The following is an 11,906-nucleotide window of genomic DNA, read 5'->3' as shown; positions in this document are numbered from 1 at the left end:
TATAGATGGCCTTCCAATCTACAAATCTACTAATCTGTCACTTTGGCCTATTCAGTGTCGCATCACAAATCTACCTGTCTCAGGACCATTCATTGTGGCTTTATTTTCTGGAGCACAAAAGCCATCCAACCTGGATTTTTTGGAAGACTTGACCAGAGAACTAAAAGAATTGATGACATCTGGACTTACTGTGGGTGATGGCAAAATGATCCCAGTTCAGATAAAGTCCTTCATATGTGATGCTCCTGCCAGAGCACTTATCAAGGGAACAGTGGCATTCAATAGTCGACATGGATGCGATTTTTGTGAAGTTTGTGGGAAGTTTGATGGAAGGATGATGTTTCTGTACTGTGGTGCTCCTAGGACTAATGAATCCTTTCGGAATCAAAGTGATGCACAACATCACAAGTATGCGAGTATTAGGGCTGTAGCGATACACTAATCTCATGATACGATACGATACACGATATTCAGCTCACGATACGATATATATCACGATATTTAGCCAATGATACGATTCAATATAATTCGATACGATTCTATATAATTCGATACGCTTACATCATTTTCTGATAGATTTAAAAGAGACAGAGTGATTTTGGTGACATCTTGTGAGTGTTTCATTTACTTGGATTGAATTAATTGAAATAAACTCAAAAAACATCAGACAGCTTGCAAAATAAATGCTGGACAAAATTAATCAAAGATGTGTTGAGAAAATTAGTTCCATTTATTGAAACAGTGCAAACTGTAGCTTACAAGCCTTTGAAAAGTAAATAAAGTGCAACATTGCAATTTGCAATTAACAATGGAGAGTTAAAGTGCAAGTGGCCTGTTCTGAACAGTTTCTTTGACATCTTTTTAGCTTGACAATGAACATGAGGTAGCCAGTCTAGCTGCCATGTAAGTAAACATAGTAGTACCATGGCTTTTCCAAAACATCAAATAATTCAAGTCACTAAGAACATTCAACTTAAAACTTAGCAGAGTATTTTATGGCCTGTAAGCCTACACGTATGTGAGGTAGCCAGTCTAGCCAGCAGAAAAAATAAACCATGGCAGCCAGACAATAATTCAAGTTGAAAAAAATTGTACCCATCTTAGCAAAGTAGCTTAAGGCCTTAAGTGAACACTAAACAAACTCTCCTCTCCACATAACTGCAGACCAAGTGATCTACATTGTCTTCAGATTTTTGTTCAGGAAAATAATTTGATCCACATGCTCTGGGAGAAGTGCACTTCTCTGAGCAGTGATGATATCTCCGGCGGTGGAAAAGACCCTCTCAGAGGAAACACTAGTGCCAGGGATACAGAGGTACCTTTTAGCTAGTTGTGACAAGAGTGGATACTGACACTGGTGCTCCTTCCACCAGACCAGTGGATCTTCTTTCACTTCCAGGAGATCTGCCTCCTTGTAGCGGGTCATCTGCTCCTTGGCCTCGTCCTCTTGGGTATTTTTCTTGGTTCGTGCTGCACCACCACCGTATCGTTCACCAAGAAGGGCAGCCAGTGGACAAGACGGCCTTGGATTCCTGGGTGGAGGATGCTGACCTTCAAATAAATAAACAATAAAAACAAAAAAAACATTACTTATATTTATATATTACTTTATAGTTAAGCACATTCCATAATTCCTACACAGAAGTTCAGACAACACAGTGCGCTTCACTGGATAACAATGGGTAATACTACTGACCTTGACTGCTCACTCCTTCCATGAATTGCTCTCCTTCATCCACAGCGTCTTCATCATCTTCTTTAGATGCCATCCCCTCATCATCAGCATGAGCATTTGCTGTGCCCTCTTCATCCACACTCCAAAGTGACTAAGTCAACATGAAATGAAATTCATGAGCTTTTATTGTATAAATCTTTTAATTACTATATTAAATATGCCTTTAAACCTGTTAACATTATAGTATTTAATTATGCTTTTAAAACTATTTAATATTTATCTATTTTAAAATGATGTAGGATTTGCCTTTTAAACTAGCAGTACCATCACTGCCTTACCATACCTCTGATGGCTGCATGCTCAGTCTTGCAGCCTCTACAATCAGTCCATCATAAACTACCTGTCTTTCATCTTCAGTCAGGAAGGGAAGACTTTTGAATCTGGGATCCATCGCTGAACATGCATGGAGAGTTGCCTTGAGGTCAATGTACCTCTTCTGAAGATCCCCAGCCATGGCAGCCTTCATCTCTTTTATGACTGCAGATTCACCTTCGATCGGTTTCAGTCCGTTGATCAGTGTGTCCTGGAGGGGTGCGACGACTGACAGTGTGGGGGTCTTCTCCTTGGACATGTACTGTGTAGCCTCTTTCATGGGCTTCAAAGCGCTGACTACTTCTTCAGCTGTTGTCACGTCCGACTCAGTCAGTGTGCACAGATCTTTCTCTGTCTTCCTGACTTCACTCGAGAGCAGGGTTGCGCAGATGGCCGGTTGTTGCTTCAGGAATCTTTCCAGCATGTCATGCGCACTATTCCATCTGTAGTTAAATAAAAGAAATATACTTTATTTCTATTTTATTTATAGACAGCATGGATGCTTTACATAAAAGACTAAACAAATTAAATAATAATGTAATTAATAAATTAATAATTAATAAAAAAACAAAATAAAATATTGAAAAGTAACCACACACTAACCTGGTAACTACATCCGTCATCATCCGTCATGCTCTGGTAGTCGTAGAAGCCTCTGTTTCTCTTTCAGCATGTGGTTGGCTGTGGTGCTCCGTCTGAAGAAACTCACAATGCGTCTCACCCTTCCCAGCAGGCGTGTGACTGCTGTGATTTTGAGGGCACGTTGTGCAGCTAGATTTAGTGTATGAGCATAACATTTGACATGAAGTGTGAATGCTGCCTCCTCAGCTGCGATTGTCATATTTGACGCATTGTCAGTGACGATTACTGGATCCTTTTCTGCGATTCCCCACTCAGCGATGGCCTTTCTCAGATGTTCTGCCAGGTTGTGTCCGGTGTGGCTCTCGGGCATGTCCCTGGTTTGTAAAACATACGTAACGAGCTCCCATTCCTCGTTGATGAAGTGGGCCGTGATGGTGACATATGCTTCAGTTGTGCGCGAGGTCCAGCCGTCGCACGTCAGGGCAACTCTCTCCGTGCTGGCCAGGGAGGCTTTAACGTGTGCCCTTGTCTGAGCGTACAGCCGGGGAATGCAAACCTTGGTGAGGTGTTCGCAGGTTGGAATAGGATAGCGGGGCTCCATCGCGTTCACCATGCGCCTAAAGCCGGGGTTTTCCACCACTGAATACGGTCTCAAATCCTGACAAATAAAGTAGGCAATGGACTCTGTAATTTTCTGCGACCTTGGTGAAGCAGATGGAAACTTGTGGGAACAACCGCCATCGATGTCCAGCGTACACTCAAAAAAATATTTAGGCCTAATATTTAGGATTTATGTAATTTAATTGCATATAAAATTTCCATGCATTTGGATTACATAGTTTTAAAGAAAGCAAATTAATAAACGTAATATAATGTGTATTCATCAGTTTAATATAAATAAAACAATTACGAATGAGATTTATGTAATTGTGTTAATATGTCCAATGTTTTTTAAATAGATAACTAAGCTTATGCATTTACAATACATACAATTTGTTTTAAATTCATATGAACCATATTTATGTATAAATTTTTAATAAAGATTACATAAAACTCATTAATAAATTCAAAATGTTTAAAATGCATTTATAGAAATTATATTTATGCAATTCTCCCAATGGATCAAATGTAAAAAAAGACAACTGTTTCACATTTTAACCATTTATTGATATTGAAATGCATGTAATACTACACAGCAAATGTGCCAGTGTTAAATTAGCACTGCATGGTGTCTATATGGGTCCACACCATTCAGTGTTACCTTTAACACTTTACAGTGTGCAGTGAGTGTTCTTTTTACAGTATTAATCTTTATTAACTGTAATAGTGTTCAATTTACACCATAGGGTAAATCAATGAGTCTCCACCTCCACATATCTGACCCATTTTAATATGCGCACAAGTCAGGAGGATCAGAAGAGACAGCCCAGATTTACCCACCATCATGAGAACGACTTTGACCAACATAGCCTTTTCTCTTTTGATGCTAGTTTTATTTCAGTTCAGTTTTTATACCCAAAGAACTGTGTTCATGTAAGTTAGAAGACATTAAAAAGTTGTTGTTATAAGTGTATTTATTCAAGCATCAATGAGGTGTTTACAGTTATGGTAAGAAAGATAAATGGGCTGAGAAAAGGTGAGAGCATCTTAATGTGTGAAGGAGTGTATTTCTGCTAAAGCATATATAATGTGTGGTGGCTGAAATGCGTTTAGACCACAACTTGGGATAGAAGAACAAATCAAATCACTTTGCTCATTTAATATTCAGATTTTCATTAAGCTTAATTTTTAGAAACCCACCACGATTGAGGATGGTATGGCACTGATATTAGTCTTTAGCACATTTCTGTTATTAGTTCTTTTGGGTTGCCTGTGTATCTTTGTTTGTCTGAGTAGTGTATTTCTTGTTTATGTGCATCCCCACAGAAACCTCAACTGTAGAGGTACATATGTCCTTTCTAGAAAGCCTAGACTTAGAAGAGAAATAAAATAACTGGTTTTTCATAGTAACATGCCTTCTCTAGATAAGCCATAGAAGCTAAACTATATAGCCTAGTCGCACAAAAGCCATTTTTTGTTCTCTTGCCCTATTCATCACAATCACGGTGAATAATAAAAAAAAAAACTCAAGTCAAAGACAGTACCGTATCATGTTATGCAAATACATCATCCAAGGGCAGGACCAGCCATCAAATACAACCATATTCTTACAAAACAAATACCACTCAGGAGATGTGCTCAATACATCTACAAGAGTTCTTCTTCAGCCTTGATGTTAACATGTTACAAAAACACACATCTGGGGCAGAAAAAGCCATCAAGAGCATAGCTTGTGACTCTCCAACAACAGTCAGAAATGAGCCAGCAAAGTTTCAATACAAAATAAGAAAAAGTTGTAAGGTCCTTTTTGGTCAGAGTCTTTCTCATGATGGTGGGTAAATCTGGGATGGCTCTTCTGATCCTCCTGACTTGTGCGCATATTAAAATGGGTCAGATATGTGGAGGTGGAGACTCATTGATTTACCCTATGGTGTAAATTGAACACTATTACAGTTAATAAAGATTAATATTGTAAAAAGAACACTCACTGCACACTGTAAAGTGTTAAAGGTAACTCTGAATGGTGTGGACCCATATAGACACCATGCAGTGCTAATTTAACACTGGCACATTTGCTGTGTAGTTTTACATGCATTTCAGTATCAATAAATGGTTAAAATGTGAAACAGTTGTCTTTTTTTACATTTGATCCATTGGGAGAATTGCATAAATATAATTTCAGAATCAGAATCAGAATCAGAAAAACTTTATTTATCCCGGAGGAAATTGCTCATGTTACTACAGACGGTCACACATAGACACAGGACAAGAACATAAAAGAAAAGAATATCAGATATAAGAATAAGAACTAAAAATAAATTCTATAAATGCATTTTAAACATTTTGAATTTATTAATGAGTTTTATGTAATCTTTATTAAAAATTTATACATAAATCTGGTTCATATGAATTTAAAATAAATTGTATATATTGTAAATGCATAAGCTTAGTTATTATCTATTTAAAAAACATTGGACATATTAACACAATTACATAAATCTCATTCGTAATTGTTTTATTTATATTAAACTGATGAAAACACATTATATTACGTTTATTAATTTGCTTTCTTTAAAACTATGTAATCCAAATGCATGGAAATTTTATATGCAATTAAATTACATAAATCCTAAATATTAGGCCTAAATATTTTTTTGAGTGTACTATGAAAAACCAGTAATTTTATTTCTCTTCTAAGTCTAGGCTTTCTAGAAAGGACATATGTACCTCTACAGTTGAGGTTTCTGTGGGGATGCACATAAACAAGAAACACACTACTCAGACAAACAAAGATACACAGGCAACCCAAAAGAACTAATAACAGAAATGTGCTAAAGACTAATATCAGTGCCATACCATCCTCAATCGTGGTGGGTTTCTAAAAATTAAGCTTAATGAAAATCTGAATATTAAATGAGCAAAGTGATTTGATTTGTTCTTCTATCCCAAGTTGTGGTCTAAACGCATTTCAGCCACCACACATTATATATGCTTTAGCAGAAATACACTCCTTCACACATTAAGATGCTCTCACCTTTTCTCAGCCCATTTATCTTTCTTACCATAACTGTAAACACCTCATTGATGCTTGAATAAATACATTTATAACAACAACTTTTTAATGTCTTCTAACTTACATGAACACAGTTCTTTGGGTATAAAAACTGAACTGAAATAAAACTAGCATCAAAAGAGAAAAGGCTATGTTGGTCAAAGTCTTTCTCATGATGGTGGGTAAATCTGGGCTGTCTCTTCTGATCCTCCTGACTTGTGCGCATATTAAAATGGGTCAGATATGTGGAGGTGGAGACTCATTGATTTACCCTATGGTGTAAATTGAACACTATTACAGTTAATAAAGATTAATACTGTAAAAAGAACACTCACTGCACACTGTAAAGTGTTAAAGGTAACACTGAATGGTGTGGACCCATATAGACACCATGCAGTGCTAATTTAACACTGGCACATTTGCTGTGTAGTATTACATGCATTTCAATATCAATAAATGGTTAAAATGTGAAACAGTTGTCTTTTTTTACATTTGATCCATTGGGAGAATTGCATAAATATAATTTCTATAAATGCATTTTAAACATTTTGAATTTATTAATGAGTTTTATGTAATCTTTATTAAAAATTTATACATAAATATGGTTCATATGAATTTAAAACAAATTGTATGTATTGTAAATGCATAAGCTTAGTTATCTATTTAAAAAACATTGGACATATTAACACAATTACATAAATCTCATTCGTAATTGTTTTATTTATATTAAACTGATGAATACACATTATATTACGTTTATTAATTTGCTTTCTTTAAAACTATGTAATCCAAATGCATGGAAATTTTATATGCAATTAAATTACATAAATCCTAAATATTAGGCCTAAATATTTTTTTGAGTGTACTTGGCTGTGTTCCAGCACTGGGCACATTTGCATAGAGAAGCGGAGGGCCATTGTGTACACATGTGGGCTTTCAGAAAAACCTTGCAGTAATCTAGTGTAAGTATATTTCTTCCCTTTGTAGGTGAACCCGAATAAATGTTGCGAGTCCTCATGTAGTGGCACTGAGAAAAAGGCATTACTCAAATCTATCACTGAGAACCACTTCTTATCTCCCGTGAGGGAGTTAAGCAGTAATAAATGCGGATTGGGAACATCTGGTGCCGCGTGCTGCACTATATTGTTTATGGGCCTTAAGTCCTGCACCATCCTCCACCTCCCCGTCTGGCCTTTTTGTACTGGAAAGATGGGGGTGTTGCAGGTGGCCTCGGGTGCTTCTCTTAGAATTCCTGACTTTAGCATATCTTGTATGACTGGCGCTATCCCTGCCTCGGCTTCAGGCTTCAACGGGTATTGCCTAACTATAAGTTCTTGTTGAGCTTTCAGTTTTACCTTATGTGGAGGGAATCCTTTCACTATCCCTACGTCCGTGGGGGAGGAGGACCACAACTCTTTCGGTATTTCCGCTAATTCTTCGTTTTCTACCGTTGGAGTTGCTGCTATTAATCAAGCTGGGTCCTCCATGTGGGCAGTGGGTGTTATGGGTACTCTCCACCCTAGGGGAAATCGCCAAATATTTTTCCCCTTATTATAACTCCATTCTGTCCCTGGCTGCGTCGTATATTTAAGTTTTGGGTGTGATGCGCAGCTCACAAACTGTCCCAAGTCTTCGCATTTGTGATTTAGGACCTGTCTAAAACAGCGGAATTATTCTCTCCCATTAAGGTGAGAGCTGGCCTGTAGTTCCGTCATAGCTGTCCAGAACTCAGGCACACCGTCCTCTACGGCAGGGATGCCTTTCAGGGCGGCTGCCCTATCTTCTGCTGTCCATGGGCGGTAAACTAATATGGTGGCTGGTGGGGCTAAGCCATCTTCACCCGGGGCTATTCTTGGATTAGCCACTTCCACCATCGGGGCGAGAAGCTCATCTTCCTCATCTGATTCTATTGCATGCCACTGAACTCTCCGACTTTCAGGGTTTATGCGTTTTTTGCAGTTGTGGATCTGTCGCCCTGGTTTCATGTAACCTTGGTCTCTCTCCCTCCGCTCCCTGAGCCGCTTGCAAAGGTGCAGGCTCGTTTTGATTATGATAGGGTGGTGGCTGTGGCCCTAGTGGCGCAGCCGCGGGCACATGCGGGGGAGCAGTGGGCGATGTCTCCTCATCTATTTTAACCAATGCTGCTTGTAACTTCCCTTTTTTTTGTTTTTCTGTTTCTCCTTCCTCGCTTTGCTCTAACCAAGCTTCAGACAGCATGTATTCTCCCTTCTTCTGTGCTTTATCTTTCTCTGAACGGCAACTGGCCAGTATATCTAATTTTAACTCGGTCTGCAGTTTTAGAATGTCCCCTGTATTCAGATTTCCAGGAAATTTATATCTTTTCTGCCATTTCCGATTACTCACGACTCCTGCTCCTACTTTGTATGCTTCCATAAATTTTTCCATCTCCCGCCAATTCTACTTTGCTCTGACTCTGTCCCATTTTGCCAAAAATAATAACTCCTAGGTGCAAGTCCCTGGCACGAGACCTTGGGAGGACACTGACACGGCCTTCTACTGTCTCATACGGAGGCAGCGGTATCAGTTTTCAGGGATGAAACCCGTCCTTTATCCCTTGGTCACCAGTATGTTGTTGCACCCAGGGCAGGCGTGTGGACCGTCTACTGGTCTTTCAACCCACTCCTGCTTCTATTTACGTTGCAACGTCGTGCTTCTCACCTGATCCTTCACGAAGTGCTTCTAGTTCTTGTCCGGAGGCCCATCAGACGTCGCCCCAGCCGCCGGGAACGGTCCTAACCACCGGCCTGTAGACGAATTCACGTCACAGGTCTTTCACACACTCTCTGTGAGTGAGACTGTCGACAGTTTTCGGTGTTGTTCGTCGGCGGACTGGTCGGCGTCTTCTGGGTTCCTCTCGGATCCGGCTCGAAGGACCAAGTTTTATGTTCGGGAGCAGGAGGAAAGCGCCGTAGCTTTGACCCCCTCTCACCGTTACCTATGTGGAGGAAGCGCTGTCGCTTACCACTCCACACATGCACTTCTCGGACTCAGGAGTTATGAGACAGCACACTTCTTATCTTTTACTTGCGCAAGGGTGCCCACTCACTTAGATGCAACAGACAGTATCTGCGCCTCAGTTCAGTGTCACACCGGGCAGTCCCTTGGCTTCTTTATTTATACTTGGCGGGAGGGGCTTACATGGGGCGTAGTTTAAACTGTTAATACTGCTAGTACCTTTACAGACAAAGGTTTATCAGGAACCGCTACACAACCCAGGGTAGGCCTCCTTGCCCACGTTGACAAGCCTATTTCCCCACCCAGAGTTATAGTTCCTGTTCTCTCATCCTTCGGCGTCTAGGGACCACTTCGTTCTGCCCTGTCTCTAGACGCAGGGGCTGATACATATATATTACATAATGCTAACACACATACTTAATATGATAAAAGTAATACATTTTCCACTCTAACAAACATTCAAGGCCGTGGAGGAGATACGGATGACTGCTACAATCATGCAGGAGGACATAACAAAAATAAAAGCAGCTCTGGTAACACACTTGCCAGAAGGTGAAAGGGAAGAGGTGTTTGCAATAAAAGTTCATGACACACCTGAGGAGTTTGAGGAGTTCTGTTGCAAGCTGGAAGATCCCAACTTTAAGAAACTTGTGGTGAAGCACCATGAAACCATGTTAGCAAACATATATTTAACACTAATGCACTCCATTCGTTTATCTAGTTACATCTGATATTTCATTGTGCCTCCTTTTGATTATGTGTTCAGATAAGGTTCATGGTTGCAACTTATGGACAAAAATCAATAGGCGACACTGTGCGTGCCATTCTCAAGGCCTCAATGACGGACAGCCTGATGGCCAGGTACAACCGAACAGGAACAAGAAATATGAGGAGTCTGCCTGACATCTTTGAAAAATGTATCTTTTGTAAGTACACAAACGATCAAAATCTGTATATCTGTATATACAATAATATTGCCAATGCTGCCGATACTATTCTCTAAAATAATTAAAAGTTTATACTTAATAAAAGTTGCATATTTTTTTCAGCAACAGTGAAATCCTTCTACAAGGAGTCTGATGAAATAAAGGTAAAGCGAGGAAAGGAGGAAATTACCACAACAGTGAAGAGGGAGACCGGCAAACAGCTAGAAATATATACCTGTCAAATGCAGCAAGCAGAGTTCGCCGCAAAAGTGGACAAAACACTCCTTGATTACTAATTTACTTGACGGGTCTTACAGTTTAAAGTGTTATACATGCATGTGTAATATGCTTCAAACTTTACAGTTGGATCATACTTTTGGAATGTTGAATAAATGATATATGAACCAATACCTTTGGTCAACATTTTTTATGCATTTCATTGATCTATAAATAATAAACATGATATCACATGGGTATCATAATGATCTCACAGTACGAGATAAACTGATGAGATCAACGTGGGGTCAATGTGTGATTTCAAATTGATCTCACAGTGTTATCGCAGAAGACTCATAGTGTGAGATAATCTCTGAGATCAGTATGAGATCACTGCAAGATCATATTCCTGACTGGGTACTGTATCATGCTATGCAAATATACACCCAGCACTATTGGTCTACAGGGGAGTAGGCAGTTCCAGGAACTCTACAGAAAGGGTAATACAAATGTCCTGACACCTTTCTGCATATGTTAATCATCTAAGGGCAGGACCAGCAGCCAAATACACGCCTATCCCTTTAAACTATATACCACTCAGGAGACATGCCCAGTACACTTCCTAAAGTTTTTCCTCTGACTTAACATCAATATGCGATAAAATCACACATAAGGAAAAAAAAAATCACCAGAACCACAGCTTTCTAATCTCCAAGAACAATCAGAACTGAACCAACAAAGCTTCAAAATAAAACAAGAAAAAGCTGTAAGGTCCTTTTTGGTCAGAGTCTTTCTCATGATGGTGGGTAAATCTGGGCTGGCTCTTCTGATCCTCATGACTTGTGCGCATATTAAAACGGGCCAGATGTTTGGAGGTGGAGACTCATTGACTTGACTTACCCTATGTTGTAAATTAAACATTATTAGAGTTAATAAAGATTAATACTTTAACTCAATTGTTCAAGTTGCTGCCAAAGCAAAACATCTGTGCAACCACTGTCCACTATTGAATTAAGTAAATCCAACATGTTCTTTTTTTCAGTGTATATGGAGCCCATCAAGGGCTCATCATTAGCCCATGTGGGATAACCCATGTGGGGCCACCATGGAAACTGCGGATAAAATTGACTGGGCCCCACTTGGGTTTCCCATGTCAGCCCAAGTGCATCCCTTGCGGGCCCCACATGGATGTGTTGGCTGGGTAGGGAGCATAACAGACGACTGACAAGGCTAGGAAAAACCTAGGAACAAGTACAAGCAGAACATAGTTAACACAGGCACAAACAGGGAAGACCAAAATCAGGAACACAAAGACAAAGAAAACAATACCAAATATTAAGGAAAATAAGGTCAATGTAAATTAAAAGGACTGATCCAGGCTTAAGTCTGGCCAACCTCAAGGTCATAACCAGAGGGGATAATAGTCTGAGCCACATGCTCAACCCACTGAGCAATGCAGCAGTCCAGAGAACAAGGAAAACGCAGTAGGAACTTAGGCACACTGGGG

General features: G+C 39.6%; 2 long non-coding RNA genes across 2 annotated transcripts; one reads left to right on the top strand and one right to left on the bottom strand.

Annotated features, from left to right (window-relative positions):
- Window positions 1-1,034: 1,034 nt before the first annotated feature.
- On the bottom strand, window positions 1,035-2,100 carry LOC140589076 (uncharacterized). The gene is made up of 3 exons (XR_011990271.1): window positions 2,019-2,100; window positions 1,697-1,826; window positions 1,035-1,551 (listed from the first exon to the last, which is right to left on the bottom strand). It is a non-coding gene; the product is annotated as an uncharacterized lncRNA (long non-coding RNA).
- Window positions 2,101-9,716: 7,616 nt separating this feature from the next.
- LOC140589075 (uncharacterized) lies at window positions 9,717-10,430 on the top strand. Its single transcript, XR_011990270.1, has 3 exons — window positions 9,717-9,910; window positions 10,024-10,183; window positions 10,307-10,430. It is a non-coding gene; the product is annotated as an uncharacterized lncRNA (long non-coding RNA).
- Window positions 10,431-11,906: the final 1,476 nt, after the last annotated feature.

Source organism: Paramormyrops kingsleyae, chromosome 4 (genome assembly GCF_048594095.1).
Source record: "Paramormyrops kingsleyae isolate MSU_618 chromosome 4, PKINGS_0.4, whole genome shotgun sequence".
NCBI lineage: Eukaryota > Metazoa > Chordata > Actinopteri > Osteoglossiformes > Mormyridae > Paramormyrops > Paramormyrops kingsleyae.
Note: the sequence above shows the minus strand (reverse complement) of the source record. Positions and strands in the feature narration are given on the sequence as shown.